The sequence below is a fragment of the Mus musculus genome, chromosome 14, assembly GCF_000001635.26.
Source record: "Mus musculus strain C57BL/6J chromosome 14, GRCm38.p6 C57BL/6J".
Taxonomy (NCBI): Eukaryota; Metazoa; Chordata; class Mammalia; order Rodentia; family Muridae; genus Mus; species Mus musculus.
The window spans coordinates 9,786,162-9,804,566 of NC_000080.6; the positions used below are offsets into that span (position 1 = coordinate 9,786,162).

An 18,405-nucleotide genomic window follows, 5' to 3' on the forward strand; every position below is an offset into this window, starting at 1 on the left:
TTCCACATGATGAAAATGTTTGCAAAGATCCCAGTTTGTCCATTCCCTCTCTCATTCATAGCAAAACAACTCTCTACCAGGACTCCATGTAGCTTGTTCACATTAACGGGTCACCCAACTGGTTCCAGACAGAATGCTGAGCCCCCTGTTTTGAGAATTGTTCTGCTGTTCTCATAGGAAGAATACCAAGGCATGTGTGCTATGGGTGCATGCTTGGCAGCATGTTGAGATTTCAGTCCACAAAGAAGAATCCTTTACAAAACACAGGTAGAAGTCAGAAAGTAGAAAGGCTTAAAGAGCTTAAAGAGGAAGGCAGTGAACACTAGGCGTTTTCGACATGCTTGACAAAAGGGGAATGGGTAACTGGATGGACCACTGACAAAAGACATGCCTTCAATTTCAAATATTCTAGCCTGGAAACTGGAGGAAGAAGATACTGCATGGAGGAAGAACGCTAACAATTCCTTTATTTTCAGCCCCTTCTCTGCATACAGTGCAAAGAAAATCAATCTCCTTCTATGAGCACCATTGACTACAAAGGGCAACAAGAAGAACCCAGTCTGTCCAAGCTAATTTTAGTGACCTCCTCAGTACTACTTGTACAGGGGGTCTGAGCTATGCTTCCTAGATCTCATACAGACTGGGTCAGAGTGGCAGGAAGCATTCAGTTCCTCCATGGATAGGTGTGTTTATCCCAACATAAATCCTTAGTTACACAGACATCTTGGCTCAAATGCATGAATGCTGAAAAAGAGAGTGGTAATGAGAACTATAGCTTTGGAGGTAAATGACCTGCCCACATCTGTCTCTACTCTATAGTCTTACTCACTGACCAGAGCAAAATGATTGGAATTCTTAGGTTTCTCCTGTGAAAGTCGTCACAATAATGCTTTCAACAATTCCTATCATCATGCCCCTTAGTATTAAAAATAAATTCTCTAGTAGATACTCTCTAGTAGATAATGTTAGTTTTATTATTTTCCCAATAATTAAGACAACCTTCTATGCCTGTGCCACTTTGTCTTCTTAAATGATTAATATAGGCATAGGAATCTCAAGATATAGAACAATTCATTGCAACAGAATCAGCCTTGTGTCAGTTCTAGATACATTTCCTGACTGCTCTCATACTTTTTCCACCTCTGCTTATCTACACTCCATCTCAATCATTTTGTCAGTTTAAGAAATCTATATATAGAAGACTATGTGATGTTTGACCATTAGACAACATTAATACCCTTGAGATCCATCCAAATTGTATGCACACAGACCTCCTTGGTCACTGGGTAATATTTTGAGGTATGGATGTTCTTTGCCTATACACTTATGGAGGGATATGTAGGTTGGCTGTAGTTTTGAAAATCAAACTACACTAAGTACTGGCATGCAGCTTTTGTGTGACTACATCTGTTCATCTCTCTGTGATAAGAGCTCAGAGGTAAGGGAGAATTGTTGAGTCATACATGCAATTTATATTCGGCTTTTAAGCAACTGCCAAGCAATTTTCCAGAGTGGCTGTTGCATTTTATATTTCTACCAGAGATGTTTGTTTTCTCTTTCCCAGCAGCATCTGATAGTGTGGCTTCTGAATTTTATGTTTTAATATATGTAGTGATAAATCACTGTGGTCCTAATTTACATTTCCCAAAGGACTACTGATGCTGAATATTTTCTCATGTCGCTTTTATAGTCTCTCACCCTCTTCATTGAGATATTCTTTATATCTTATGTCCACTTTCTATCTGGATTCTTCTCTTTTCCTATCACAGAATCATAGAATTTTGCAACTTCATTTATATAGCCTAGATAACATTCTCTTATCTGTGACTGTGCTTGTGTGTTGGGTCAGATGGGAGAATGTATCCAGAAAGAAACACAATGGTATGAGTTCAGCAATGAATTGATCTATATCTTGAATCTGAGCTTCTCACACTCATACAAATAAATTTTATATGTAAGATGTAGTACACAACCCAGGCCCTTGTTAATGTTGGCAAATTGTTATAGTTCCTGTGAGTTACAGTTTTAGCTTTGGGAATCCTTCTCTGTTCCTTTCATGTAGAAGTCACCTTTTTCTGCCCCAATTTCTTCCCAGATACTCTAGTTAAGACATTTGCTCCCCTTGATCTTTAATTCTATGGTCAGCATTTCTAATCTACATCTGAATCTCTGAGCAGGAAGCACACATGATTTGACCACCTTCCCCCACAGCCTTTTGTCAGGCTTTTGTTACATAACAGCTATTCCCTTAATGTCCTACGAGCTACTGAGTCATTCATACATGGATTTGTCTTTTAGTTACTATAAGACTTTGGCATGGAGAGAAAAAACCCCACCAAAACCATAGTTACCATGGATACAGGGGCTTGGAATCTAAATAAATCACTTAATACCCAGGAAAGGGTAACTAATTATAAGAAGAAACACATACACACACCCAGATGTGTTAGTGATTAATTTCTTCTCAGCTACCACACTTCTAGCTAATGCTGTGACATGTTGCTGTTTATTGAGGAGTATCTATTTATGTCAACCCGCACCTCATGTTTGGCTAATTAAGTACACATACGTTTCAAAGCCTGTGATCTGTGGGCTATGTTTACATAAGAACACCATGTTCCATACACAGGCCATTGTTTAGCACTCCTCACCTTTTTCCAGTCTCATATTTAATTAGTGAGTGTTGCTGAGGGGGAATGTGGGCTATGACTTTGAATTAAACAAATAGCTACTTCCCATACAAATCACAACAATGCATAATTAAGTAATGAGGCACCTGAGCTCTGTCAGAGTTTTTCTTATAAAGGAACTAGGGCTCTGAGAAGGGACTAAATCACAGAGACACTTTTAAGAGTGTGGGAAAGAATGTGCAGGCACAAAGTCTAGCTTTATGCATAGCCGCTCTAGGCCTGAGTGTCCTCTCAGAGAGATGAAGAAGGGGATGCTCTTTCCCTTTCCCTCTCTGTTTCCTCTTTCCAGGCATGCTTTAAACATCTCATGGAGCAATAGAAGCAAGCCTCAGTGCAAAGTCAAAGTAGGATATAAAATGCACATATCAGTAAATGGTGGCCATCAGTTTAAAAGATCGCAGTATCTTGGTCTCACACAAGAGGAGACATTACCATGTGACACTATGCCCTTCCTGACACCATGAGCTCTCTTTTCTCACTCCTAGGTGACAGCATGACCTGAAGTAGAAAATGTTCATCAACACATCTTGCTTAGTTTCCATTACGGACTCCACTCTAGCAAAGCCCCCAACCCCTAACCTGTACCTAATAGTAGCCTTTCCTTCATGATTGTTAGGTGAAACTGTCACCTGCTTGCCTTTTACATCAGGCCTTTGAACTCATCCATGGTACTTCTCCTTGTATGATGTAGCAGGGCCTCTTCATTTACCTGCCCACTTCTGCCCTCCTGCAGGCCCCACTGCCTTCCACACTAGAATGGGAAACAGCAAGCTGAGCTCTCCATTTCTGTGTTATAAACTCGTGAGTTCACCATGGTTCCCAGGGGAAGAATGGGTAGAATTTTCTCTGTGACAGATGTCACAGGCAGTAGGTGATATTTTAAAAATTCTATGTAAGTTTGGAAGCATCTTTGAGTCTAACACTGAAAGTCATCATTTCTCTATTAGATTCTCAAGACCTGTAAGGCTTCTGAAGTCTACAGATGAGATGAGCAAGAGTAAGCAGTGGCGATAGGAGCATAACAAGATAACAACACACAAAATGCCTCATGGTCCCTTCCTTGGTCCTAACCACTTGCCAAATCTGCATCCCAGAATGAAACCCTGTAATGCACCCTTCTGAAACAGCCTGAGAGAGTCTCTATAAGAGCACCCATTATGTATGTCAAGTTCACCAGGTATAATGGTCACGATGCTGTCCTATCACTAATGCCATCTTTCTAGACCACCCTGAAGCCTTTCATGGCCATTTTGGGATCCCCACACTCCAGTCTGCAATGAGACACCTTGGTATCTTTACCTTCCCTAGTAACCACTTCTCAGTCACACTAGGGTAGTAGGTATTTTTTCTCTCCCACAGAGGTATGGCCTTTCAATGGTCTTTGTTTCTGGTGTCACCATGTTGAGTTTTTTATGTCATGTTCCTGCTTAACATCTAGATGTAACCATGTCAACCAATCCCTTATGTAAAAGAGCAGCTTTCTGAAGTCAGTCATCATTAAACTGCCCTACAAGGTGTCTTTAGATCAGTTGTAGATTACTCCTCAACAAAGCTAAAAAGTCCCCATGTTCCTTCTTTGGAACAAAATACTAGTCATACAACTCAGCCCTGGTTTGAGTTCAAGGTGAAGAGGTAACAACAGGAGCAAAAATTTAAAGCCCAAGGATCACACAACATAGCAATATGCTCACCTACAAGAGGACTGAGGCCACTGGAAAAGACCACACCTCTTCCAAAGTGCACTCTCATGAAGTGAGCTAGCCCATAACCTAACCCTGGCTATTGTTTCTTCTCTCCCTGGAGTTGTCTCTCTTTCCACTCCTTCCTAAAGTGCATATCTCGAACTATTCTCTGCCTTTCTGCTCTTCTCTGTCTATCTGTCTGTCTTTCCTGTTCTCCTCTAAATATAGGTCACATGTTTGTTCACCTATATGTGGAAGCACGTCTCTGTATTTCTGCAGTGTCTCTCTCTGTGCTCACTCTAGTATCTTGGTGTATATGTGTGTTTCTGTGTCTATCACTTTGTGTGTGTGCATGTGTTTTTGGTAGTTGTCTAGTTCTCTACTTATTCTTGACATTTCTCCATGAAAATCTCTGTTTGATGGCCTGCTGTTGAGTGGGCATTGGGTCTGTGTCTGTGTTTGTATGCTCTTCTCTTGGTACAAACATCTCCCTATGTTTGTCAACCATTTCTAGTTGTTCAACTTCAGATGTGTGAACTTCACAAGATTCAAGGTGAAGGCCTTGAATCTTGTAAAGTTCACAAGTCTTCCCCTGTCTATATCCCCTTGTGTATATCTAACTCTCTAGGGTCATGTCTAATTCCTTAATATGACCTGCAACATCTTCTGTATTTTATCTCCTCTGGGTGCGTCAGTCTTGCCATCTTCTGTACTTCTACATGAACTATATCTCTAAACCATATATTAGACATGATTTTTAGAAAATTAACCTTATTTTCCCCTAGAAACTTACACATGCTGAATCTCTGTTATTCATTGCAATGAGATTGAAGGACTAAGGGTCATAACCTACAAACAAATGTCCTAGAGGAGACAAAGTGTTGGAGAAACCCTTCTGAGGCCAAGAATACTTCAACTGTTTAGGGTTTGTGACTCCCTCATCATTCTCTGTGCATTAAAAGCCTTTGCATCTTCTAGGTTGAGCACATACACAACTTTCAACAGAGACTCTAGCCATCTGCATCTTTCCAGCCAACAGCATTGTAGTCTCTAGAGCATTTGTAATGTGCTGTTGCTGTGTTCTTCACCTTGACAGACTTGGCACACCTGGCATTAGTCAAACTGTGTGGTAAAAGATTTTTGTCTCTGCTTTGGAGAACAAACCATATAAGCTGAGCCAATACCTTTGCCTTCTTTTGTACCTAAATGGGAATATTTGTGAAATGAATGCATTCTGGTTTTAATGCTCAAGTTGGGAAATGGTCCTACAAGAAAACAGCACTTTAATTTTGGAGTAGGGGAGATACCAAAGAAGCAAATCAGAAAGCCATAGTCTTCTAGGGGAATTTGTGCAGCTGGTTACTGGCTCCATGATCATGAAAGGGAACCAAGTATTTTTATAGGCTTTGTTTTGTTTTGTGTTCATGTCTCTGTTAAAACACAAGCTTGATTCATTCCAAGTACAGGGCTGTCAACTCAACAAAGCTCTTCTCATTTGCACATGATTTAACTCAACCAACATTTGAGCAAAGGACCTTGCCCCAGCTTCTTCCAGAAGCATAAGGAAGATCCATAGTTCCTGCCTTATGGAGATAAACTGTTTAAAGTATAACCCCAACCTATTCCATTAATCTGTATGCAAAGAGGACTATTATATAGGCCTCATGAAGTGGACAAGCCATTCTCTCTGAGACACCCTATGAGATCTAAAGGAGACAGGACTTTAAAGTCACTCTTGGTAGGACAGTTACATGAATGCCTTTCTTAGGCATTTCTTCTGTACCATGGATACTTTTCCAAAAAGCTTTACTAACCAAATGCATATTTGACATATTAAATTAATTGGCTACTATTGTAAGCTGAATGAGGATTTCTAGGCAACTATTTGAAGCTGTGGGGCAGGGATCCAAAGGACATATGTCTCCTGAGGGTCTATAAGCAGAGACCTTTTTACAGTGGTGCAGCCAAAGTAAGGTGTGCATGTTTCTATAAGCAACTACTCATTCATGTCCCTCTAAACAAACCTAATGAGGCTCATTAGGGCATCTTCACTCCACAGGAAAGAAAAATAGGACATAAAAGGAAGACTAGTTCGGGGGGAGAAAAAGGATCAGCAAGTTAGAAATAAGAAAAGAAGATAATGGGGGGCAAAATACATTATATATATTATATATTAGATATGAGCAAAATACATTATATATTAGATATGAGCAAAATACATTATATACATGGCTGAAATCATAACTAAACTTGTTATCATGCATGAGTTAATATATACCAATAAAAACATGGAAATGAAATAAAAATAAGAGGAGTAGTGGATTGTCTATTTTAGAGAGCAAAATTCTGATGCATTCAAACCCTTAGGTAGCCAGCCTCAGTTCTGGAACGTGAACTGTGCTACAGAGCTGTGTGACCACCACTAGAAATATATAAGTAAGTTTCAGGCCTCAGCTCTGTAAGACAGGAAGGGGAATCAGCTGTCCTGATGGCATTTAGATGGCACACTGACTGTGATACTGAAGTACAACGCAATTAGTTATGAGTGTCTGAAACTGAGCATCCTGTAGCGTGTATAAGAGTCTATCCATGAAGCCATATTAAAAAGAATCACTGGCTGCCATATTGACAATCCCAGTAGACACGTTTTTCAGACAAAAGCATGCAACAGGTATGACCTCCTTTCTAGAACTCCTCCCTTTGCCCCTGTCTCCTTGTATGGCTCTACTCCCTGGTATTAGTCTTCCTATTGAGAGTCTCCTTTGCTGGCTTATCTTCTATCAAATTTTCCAATGGTGTTCAGCCCTAGGACTTGGCTCTATAGCCTATTATCATCTCCAGCAGTACATATTGGCTAGCTGATCCTATTTGGTGGCATAGGCTTGAATTTCAACAAAACATTGGTGACATATACTTTTCTTTCCTCAGACTGGGTTTCTCTCCTGATCAGGTTCAACATCTAAATATCTCCTTGAGATTTCCATGTAAGTTTTTCCATGAGGCAGAATCTCAATCTAAAGTGCTAAAGAGTGTATAGCCTCATTTACAAATGCAACTGTTCTCTATTTTGGCAGGCAGCATCTTCCCTCACACCCTGCCTTTGCAGAAATCTGAAATGTCTGTCTTGCTATTTTTTCACTAAGTTCTAAGGATTTCATTATGAAATAGATGTTACCACTGTCTTCATTTTCTTAAAGATCTACTCCAGCACCATGGTAATACCAGCTTTCTCTCTACTTGTTTCTGGGTATTTGCCATTTTTTACATTCATTATTTATATCCTAGCCATCAACTTCTTCCTTCACCTAATGGTTAAGACTTTAATCTCTGAAGTCTATTGGACTTCCTGGATGTGTGATTCACTAAACCCAAGTAAAAGTGCATCACTTTCTAAGTCAATACAATAGGAGTGAAAACACTACTCATGTTACATATACTTAAATATTTGATGAAATAAAATGAGTATTGAAAATGATGTTAGGCATACAGGAAGCATTTAATAAGTGATGTTGACAAAGCCATTTTATGCTTGAGTTCACAGCTTAAATACTTAAGTTTTATTTAGATTCTTCAACCCTTAAGTCCCTCAGGTTAAATCCATTCTATTTTATAGAACTAATCTTAATTGAATATTGAATACTGCTTTTGATAATTATTCTCCACTTCAGTCTATCAACATATCCTGTAGAATATAGGGAAGCATGTCTGCCTTTGCCTTCACTCAGGAAGCCTAGCACAGTAGATAAGGCACATGAGAGTCATTCTTTTATATAGGCTGAACAATGTCCCCATCCCCTAATCCATAGATGGAAGCCTCACCCCAATACTTCTCAATGTGAGATTCAGACTCGGAAAGACACTAAGGTGAAAAGTGACTGAATGGGGTTGTCTTAGTCAGGGTTTCTATTCCTGCACAGACATCATGACCAAGAAACAAGTTGGGGAGGAAAGGGTTTATTTGGGTTACACTTCCATACTGTTCATCACCAAGGAAGTCAGGACTGGAACTCAAGCAGGTCAGAAAGCAAGACCTGATGCAGAGGCCATGGAGAGATGTTCATTACTGGCTGGCTCTCCCTGGCTTGCTCAGCCTGCTCTCTTATAGAACCAAGACTGCCAGCCCAGAGATGGTCCCACCCACAAGGGGCCTTTGCCCTTGATCACTAATTGAGAAAATGCCCTACAGCTGGATCTCATGGAGGCATTTCCTCAACTAAAGCTCCTTTCTTTGTGATAACTCCAGCTGTCTCAAGATGACACAAAACTAGCCAATACAGGGGTCTAACATAGTCTTACTTTTCTCTTAAAAAATTGTGGGGAATGCAATAAGACACCAGGGTGTTTGTACACACAGAACAGGACAGGTGAAGACACAGCAAAGGATAGTCATGGACCAGCCAAAGAGGCATCCTTTGGAGAAACCATACCCACTGATGCCTTAAGAATAGACTTCCAGTCTTTGTAATTATGCAAAACTAAATTTCTCTTCCTTCTGTCTGTTGTATTTTGCTATGTACACTAGCAAACTAATGGAATCAGTATGCTGCGAATGTGTCAACCCCATACCCAATACAGGGTAAGGATACCACAAAAACTTACTTGTTACAGTGAGGTAACATTAAGGAGAATGGCAATGCCTAAGTAGAATAGCAATGTCCTGCTCACTGTGCAAGCAATAGGCTGCACCTTGACTGTGATGCTAAGGTGTAATGCATTTATTTAAGGTGTAATGTAATTAGTTATGAAGATTTAAAACTGCCCTTTCTGAGACATCAGTACCACTCTTAGGACATCTCTCTGTTTACAAATGTGTATCTGTTGGAACTTGACTATGTTTATGTCTTTTGAATGAATAGCCTGAAACATGAGGCATTTTATACTCAGTAAACCAATATTTTTCAGACACTGCCGCAAAACTAGACATAATGAGCAGAATATCAAACTCCCCAAACACTGGCTCTGCTGGTTTCATAAATGTGTCCCTGAACATGTTTGCATTCATTTATAAGTATCTGGAGATGTGAGGGATGCCTGCGTATAGTAGATGTATGACTAATTTATTCCACAGAAAAATGGCCATAAAGCGCAGGACCTCAAATTAGATAGGTAGCTAGTAAAGGCAGCCATATACAAAAGCTCATGTTTAGCTGGGACATGTACCTGATTCTAGAAAATAGATTGTGCCTAAGATCATAACAAAATCGGTACATCTTTATATTCAAAGGCGCCATCTTTTCTGTAGTACCCTAGTAACAAAGCTTTATTAAAGCATCAAATTTAGAAAATGATCGGTACATAATAGAGAGCAGCATGTCCAATGGTTCTTCTAATGGATTCCAGAACTAACAGGTATGGACCTTTAAACAGTTCCTCAGGAATCACGAAGTAGACCACTTCGCAGTGGGGACTTACTGAAGGCCAGTGTATAGTATGAAAGAGAGATTGCCATTTGTCGAAAACACTCCATCTTTCACACGACTTTTTGACTGAGGAAAAATATGTAATGGGGCATTTTAATTAAATATTCCTATGTAAGAGGAGGCATACAAATAAGGAATAACAAATTGGTTTGCTACGGAATTTTACCCTATTCACTAGCTCTTGCTCTCTAGAGGAATGTACTGAGAAGTCTGATGTGGAGAGTTGAACATACCTTTTAGAATAATGGTGTTTAGCATCAATGCAAGATATATACTAGAAAATGTTTGCTAGGGTTAGAAAGGTCGCTCAGTGAGTAAGTGCTTCCTGCGCCAGCAGGAGGACCTAGCACCCATGTAAAAGCTAATAAAGCATGGTTGAATATGTTGGTTGGGCATGGTTCTCTATAATTCCAAAGGTAAAGGGTTGGAGGCAAGTGACTCACTGAAGCTTGCTGGTCTCCTATGTCTAAACTGAGACACTCTATCTCAAAGGAATAAGATCAGTGGTAGAGAAAGGGAAAATGTCATCCCATCGCCTTTGTGTGTACACAAAGGTGCATGTACTCCCCATATGTGTACATACCACATTCATATACCACGGTCACATTTGCACCTTTATATACTTTCACACACTCATGCAAACACCATCTTTTTTTTTTTTAAAAAAAGAAAGACAAGACCAAGCAAATGGCTGAGTGGCTGAGTGTGTCTTTTGCCCTTCTAGAGAACTAGAATTCAGTTCCCAGCACACATGTCATGAGATTCATAACCACTGTAGTGCCAAATAGTTCAATATTTTCTTCTGAACTCTATGGGCAACCTTCCCCATGGACACATTCACAGATAAAAATAAAATAGGTCTTAAAGAGAGAAGGCAAATTCAATATATAGTATATATATTAATACATCATATTAATAAGATATCAAATATCACTATATATTATCTATAAATATATGATTTATGATTTACTTTTATTATACATATAACATATAATTTGTTGAATATATAATGATGTATAATTTATATAATTAGATTAGTTTATAAATATACATAATGATGTATGATATATATAACAAGTTCCTCGGGTTCCTGGTGTTAATCTCCCATGGCCTACACCTTCTTTGTCCTCACATTTGCTCTGATAGGTGAGATAGTCCTCCACTGGGAAGAGCTATACTTTGCATTTGAAAAGTTTCTCAAAGGCGTACATGTTTATGGCTTGGTCCCTGTCCATGGCATGTTACATTGGAACTTTGAGAAAGAGGACCTGGCTAGAGAAGTTATCATTACCAGCTTGCCATTAAAGGGAATATGGGGAATTAAATCTTTTCTTTTTTTTCTCTTTGCTTCCTAGTTTCTCAATACAAGCAACTTTGTGTGCCATATGTTGTTGTTATTATGCATCTCCTCACTGCAGGGATCAAAGGACAGTGGACAAAATAAACCTCTGAAACCATGGGCCAAATTCACTGTTCCCTGGTTTAAAAGCAAATATCTCAGGCATTTTGTCACAGTGATGGAAAAGTGAGTGATATCTAAATCAGGCAGCCAGACTCAGAGTCTATGTCCTGTCTCAAGACAACAACTTCTTTTCTCTAGCAAAGTGTCATTTTAATTATGTGTGGCTTTGGTCTGTATACTGAGGGACTTATGCTGAAGTCCTGACAGTCACTGAAGTAATTAGACTAAACTATAACAGGCAAAATGCGGTAACTGCTGGATAGTGGATTTGTAAGTGGCCCACAGGGTCTTCTCTGACAGAAGATGGATAGATGAGGCATTCGCAGTGCAGTACTGTGTGCATGAATAATCATGACAGACAGAGGACAAAGTAATGATGATGGTCCATTCTGTCCTGTGATGCAGTCATCACTGTCAAAGGTTCCAAATTCTCTTTGCAATTCTTTGACAGTTCTCAATCACTGTCATAGCTATCATTTAATTTAGTCTCACTAGGAACAAACAGCCTCTCAACATATACTTCACAGGGAATATTCCATTTCATCCCTTCACTGACAACACCTATGAGGCAATATAGCCTCTAGTTGATAGAAAAAAGAAGCTAAAGGATATTAAATGACTTACAGACAGATCATTATAACTAAGGGGTCCTGCTTTGAAGGCCATGCTCTTAATTCCTTAGGACAGCAATATATCAGTGCACGAAGTATCCAGCTACTGGGGGAGGCTAAGGATCAACACAATATATTTTGGATATTAGTCTTCTATTGAATGTGGGGTTAGTGAAGTTTTTTTCCCAATCCGTAGGTTGCAGATGTCCTTTGCCTTACAGAAGCTTTCCAGTTTTATGAGGTCCCATTTAGCAGTTCTTGATCTTAGATCATGATCTCTGTTCTATTTAGGAAATTTCCCCCTGTGCCAATAAGTTCAAGGCTCTTTCTCACTTTCTCATCTATTAGATGCAGTGTATCTGGTTTTATGCTGAGGTCCTTGATCCACTTGGACTTGAGCTTTTTTTTTTTTTTTTTTTTTTTTTTTTTTTTTTTTCCATTTTTTATTAGGTATTTAGCTCATTTACATTTCCAATGCTATACCAAAAGTCCCCCTTACCCACCCACCCCCACTCCCCTACCCACCCACTCCCCCCCTTTGGCCCTGGCGTTCCCCTGTACCGGGGCACACAAAGTCTGCGTGTCCAATGGGCCTCTCTTTCCAGTGATGGCCGACTAGGCCATCTTTTGATACATATGCAGCTAGAGTCAAGAGCTCAGGGGTACTGGTTAGTTCATAATGTTGTTCCACCTATAGGGTTGAAGATCCCTTTAGCTCCTTGGGTACTTTCTCTAGCTCCTCCATTGGGAGCCCTGTGATCCATCCATTAGCTGACTGTGAGCATCCACTTCTGTGTTTGCTAGGCCCCGGCATGGACTTGAGCTTTTTACAAGGTAACAAATATGGGTCTATTTTCATTCTTCATACAGTCAGCCAGTTAGATCAGCACCATTTATTGAAGATGCTTTCTTTTTTCCATTATATATTTTTGGTGCCTTTGTCAAGAAGTTAATCACCAAAAAACACAATCAAAAAATGGTATATAGAACTAAACTGAGAATTCACAACTGAGGAATCTTGAGTGGCTGAGAAGCACCTAAAGAAATGTTCAAAGTCTTTAGTGATCAAAGAAAGGCAAATCAAAATGACCTTGAGATTCCACCTGACACCAGTCAGAATGGTGATGATCATAACCTCAGGTGACAACACATGTTGGAGAAGGTGTGGACAATGAGGAACACTCCTCCATTGCTGATGGGATTGCAAACTGGTACAACCACTCTGGAAATCTGGAGGTTCCTCAGAAAATTGGAAACAGATCTACCTGAAGACCCAGCTATATCACTTTTGGGAATATACCCAAAAGATGGCCCACCATGCCACAGGGCCACGTGTTCCACTATGTTCATAGCACCCTTATTTGTGATAGCCAGAGGCTGGAAATGACCTAGATGGCCCACGACAGAAAAATGGATACAGAAAATGTGGTTCATTTACATAATGGAATACTACTCAGCTATTAAGAAAGAGGACATCCTGGCTTTTGCAGGCAAATGGATAGAACTAGAAAATATCATCCTAAGTGAGGTAACTCAGACTAAAAAGGACATCCATGGTATGTATTCACTAATAAGTGGATATTAGCAAAAAAAAAAAAAAACCCAAACAAACAAAGAAAGAAACAAACAAAAAAACCCATACAGAATATACAAGATACAGTCCACAAAATTCAAAAGCCTCAACAAGATGAAGTGCCCAAGTGAGGATGCCTCAGTCCCATTTGGGAGAGAGAAGAAAGCGATCATAAGTGGGGTTGGAGGGAGGGACTTGGAAGGGAAAGAGGATGTGGAGGGAGGAACCTCATCTGGTACTAGGTGAGGAAATAGGACTGAAGCCCTGAGGGCCTGAGGAAAGAAAGTAAACAGGCAACCTCAGGAAATAGGAGGTTGGCAGGACCCCCCAGCATGCACTAGAGACTTGGGAGGTGAGAGACTTCCAGGACTCACAGAGAGGGACCTTTGATGAAATGCCAGTAGGGAGAGAGAGCTAATAGCCCACCTTCAGCAGGAAGACAGGATATCAAGTGAGGGATGGGATTGACATCCCACAATCATATCTCTGACCCATAATTGTTTCTGTCTGAAAGAATTACAGGAATGGAAATGGAGAGGAACCTGAGGAAAAGAAGGTACAGTGACAGGTCCAAAGTGGGATCCAGGTCAAGGGGAGGTCCCAAGGCCTGACATTATTACTGAGGCTATGGAGTGCTCACAAAAAGGGATCTATCCTGACTGACCTAGGAAAGACACAACAAGCAACTGAAAGAGTCAGATGCAGATATTTGCATCCAACCAATGGACAGAAGCAGCTGACCCCTGTTGTTGAATTAGGGAAGGCTGAAAGAAGCTGAGGAGAAGGGCAATCCTATAGGAGGACCAGCAGTCTTAATCAATGTGGACCCCCGAAATCTATCAAATACTGGACCACCAAACAGACAGCATACACCAGCTGATATGAGGCCCCCAACACATATACAGTGGAGGACTTCCGGGTCATTCAGAGATGATGCACCTAACCCTCAAGAGACTGGAGGCCCCATGGGGTTTAGAGGTCAGATGGGGTGGAGCGTGTGGGCATCCTTGTGGAGATGGGGTGTGGTTGGGAGGAGGTGTGAGAGGTGGAGCAGTTGGAGGGTTGGAGTGTAGGGGCAGGGAATGAAATATGAAGTGTAAAAATGAATTACAAATAAAATTAGATTAAAGAAAAAGACCTACACTAAAGGAAATTTGAGTTTCTTATCCTCTGACGTATTTATTTGCCCACTCATATATCCAATCACTAATGTCTTCATTGATATTCATTATTTGATTATCTTTCTCTGTGATACTATATTAAAGTGCCAAATCCAACATGCTAGGCTACTGCCCTCAGATCTGATAGTCCAATGGAAGGAAGACACAAGTTGAGATAATATTTTGATAGAAAAAATATTAAATGTGGTCCTGTGATAGAAGATTCAAAATTTGGAATTAGTATAGATGATGCTGAGATTAGAAACAAAGGGCAAGTCACTGCTGGGAAGATAATAACATGCAGAAAAATAGAAGCATGCATTGCTGAGGAGAGACCTGAATATGCAGAAGAGTGACTTGATAGTGTGACTTATTTAAGAGGTTCGGAACATGTTCATCTGGAATAGTTCAGAGAGGAAGACAGTGCAAGGAAACCTAGAAAATCAGACAGGTACTGGACCATGTAGAGAGAAATGAGGAAGGATTTGATGAAGAGAAACTTTGATGTGTTGAAGAGAAGGCAACAATGATGCGTTTTCATTGTTAGTGAGAGCTCAGAGGGCAGAAACTAAAAGGAACACAAGAAAACCAGAATAGCAACATAGCAATGGTAAACATGTAAGTCATTTGATGGATTAAAGGAGAGAATTAGACCTCATTATTAGGTGGTGACAGTGGTGACAAGGGGAAATGGAGTGCTAAAGAAAGCATTTAGAGATCAAACTCTAAAGTACTTTCTGGACATATTGAATTCAAGAAGAAGGGGATGCAGGAAGAGTCAAGTTTACCTCTAGATTCTGATTTGAACTATTCAGTACTGACAGGAAACCTAAGCAGGTGGGTGTTTTCATGGTTAGGAGATATATGGCATTCTGATTGAGTGTCCCTAGAAAGTACTTAAAGTCCACAATTTAGGAGGTAACACAAGAGTTCTAGGATTAGGTCTAGGACTTCAGAATCAGTCATATATGTAGTAATACTTGTTAAGACTTTGGAGCCCAGAAAGAGAGGAGTGCTATTGGAAACAGCACTCAGAACAAAATAGATGGGACACAATTATCAATGTCCACTGAGTAATACTGTCTACATAGCATAGCATAGATGTTACCATTAATTTGAGCCACTGTAATCCCCTATGCAAGACCCTTGAAGGGACAGGCCTGTTGTTGATCCCTCATGAAAGGCCTGAGATGAGCATTAACCTGTCAGCTGATACCCCAGCCACTCCCTCCATCCTCATCCCTTCTCCCAGCCATATGTCATTTTATCTCAGCTGTTCATGGTCTCACGGGGTTCCAGAGGACTCAAGGAGTGGAAGATTGAGAGTAGGTAAGCCCACCTCTACTGCTTTTGAGAGATTTTCACTGAGGCTGGGGTGAAATCTTTTTTGAAATTGTTTGGTGATTCACCCAGGTTTCTGTAGGCCCAATGAACCAAACTGGAGTTGGCTGGAAGCAACTGTTGATTTGTCACTCATGAACGCATCCGTTGGTCTATCATTGGTACTCTATCTGAGGTGCATAGACATTTATTCACATCTCCCCAGGCAAAGTTCACATGAGAATTACTGTTTTCTACCAGTTTATGTCTTTCTTTTGGTATGAATATCTCTGCCTTTCTTTCTCTCTCCTTCCAATATAGCATCCAACTTGCCCTGATCCAATTTTAAGAGGTACTTTGTCTATCTATTTTGTACCATATATCCCTCCCTATAGCCACTCATGCTTTTATGGCATGAGAGGAGAGCTGGATCAAAGATAAGCTTTCTTCAGAACCAGATGGGAGTCTAAAAATTCAGATTATCCCGACAGCTCATACATACAGCAAGCAATGGATGAAATTCACTCCACAATAGTATGTGCAAGGAGACTGTCACTGAGATTGCAAAATGATTTTTGATTCATGTATTATACAAAGTCAAGATATTTGTAAGTGATAGTAGTGAGGAATGAAGACTGAGTCCAGAATTTGATGCCCAGTGGGTTTCCCGATGTTCAACTGCAGGGTGGGTCAGATCCATTATTCATAATAGGAAGATTCAAAGGTATTGGAACATTCTAGCTGTTACAGTTCAACTTCAAATTCATTGCTTGGCTGATTTATAGCTAGAACTGATAGATATTATTGAAAGATGATGCATCTTTTTATGATGGAAATGTTCATGGGCACGGAAGTATATAGACTTATGCACCAAGCAATGACTCAATGTCTTCTTGGACATTATTACACATTAAGAGTTCAGACTTATACAGTAGTCTTTCCATGTTCTCACAACACTCCACTGAAGCTCCCTTTTTTTCATTCTTTTTAAAAGTATGTGTGAAGGGAAAAGCTGCCTTAGAGTGACAGAGTAGACAATAGTCTCCCCTCTCCCTTTCCCTCCCTTGCCTTTTAAGAATTCTCTAGGCCCAGCATAGTGCCGGCCATATAACAAATGTACTAACAGCCTCCTATGCAACTCTTCCCAGTAGAGCATAATCAGTTCACAAAATGAATGGATTCATTTGGTTTAAAAAATTGAAATCATATATATGTTCAACCAAAAGACTCTCTGAGCCAAAACATTACATTCAGCAGTTCTGGCTACATCCATAACCAAAGAGACTTTATCATTCACATCTTCCTGAAAAAACAACCATATAGCAAAATAATTCATAATGAATATTAAAATAGGAAATGGAGTCAGCCTCCTTTTTTGATGAAAAAATGTTATCAGTTATGGTGGGGCTCTGAGAAGAAACTGATATTGCTTCTCACAATTTTTCTTCTTCAACGTTTAGTTAGTGTTAAAAGAAGGTACATTGTGTATTTTCTTTAGTAGTACCTTAACTTATTCTAGCTACACCTGGGTATCAATCAAAATTCCGAGAAGCAAAATGTCCTAGAAAGGAAATACAAGCCTTCCTGTGAGGGTGTGCTGAAGGGCTAAGCTATTATTATCGCCTGAAGCAAAAGAAAGTTCTCAAGTACAAGGTCAATATTGATTTGTGGACCACAAAGTCACAGGATGTTTTTCATGTCTGTTATTTGAAAATATTTAAATGTGAATATCTCTCTAACCTTGGAAGGGAACGAATAAGCAATTATAACTGTTTTTGCAGTAGAATTTCACATCACTTTCTGTGTTTACTTAATTGTTAAACCCCAACTTAAAACTACTTCTCACATTTATATAATGATTACATGGGCCACAAACTAGGAAATAATTTTAGAAAAAGGAGATCTACCTACTTCTAACTATCATGCATTATGGCTTTACTGCATAGGATGCAATACCATCCATCTTTTCTATATAATTTCTATATAATTAATAAGCCAGGGATAACAAGAAAAGCAATGAGGTTAGTGTTGAAGGCATTATGGCTTAAAATTTGACCCTAAAGATTCACGACATATGCATATTCTAATTTCAAGTCTGAAGTCTATGGGTTAAACAGTAGTACAGTCAGTTTCCTAACTATCACTTTCTTTCTTTGTACTCTTATTTATTTCTAATCAACCCGGGGATTAAAAAAAAAGGAAGGAAACTAGGCATTGGTGGTGGTGGTGGTGGAATATGGATTACAGGATTAGTGTTCATATGTTATTTTTAAATGAGTGGGAAATGACCTTCACTAAGCATTTACCATATTTCAAGTATCCGAGTTTCATATTACAAATGTTGATATTTGTATTTAAATTTACTTATAAAATGTAAGTAACTGGGTTCAGAAAATGAAGCAATTATACAGAGATGTGGTGTGTGTGTGTGGGAGGAGGTATATGTATGTTTGTGTGTGTGTAAATGATAGAATTCCAGATTCAAGG

General features: G+C 39.7%; 1 protein-coding gene across 7 annotated transcripts in view; it reads right to left on the minus strand.

Annotated features, from left to right (window-relative positions):
• Nucleotides 1–18,405, minus strand: part of Fhit (fragile histidine triad gene) — a 1,611,970-nt gene that overhangs the window by 236,070 nt on the left and 1,357,495 nt on the right. The gene's annotated exons all lie outside the window — the stretch shown is intronic.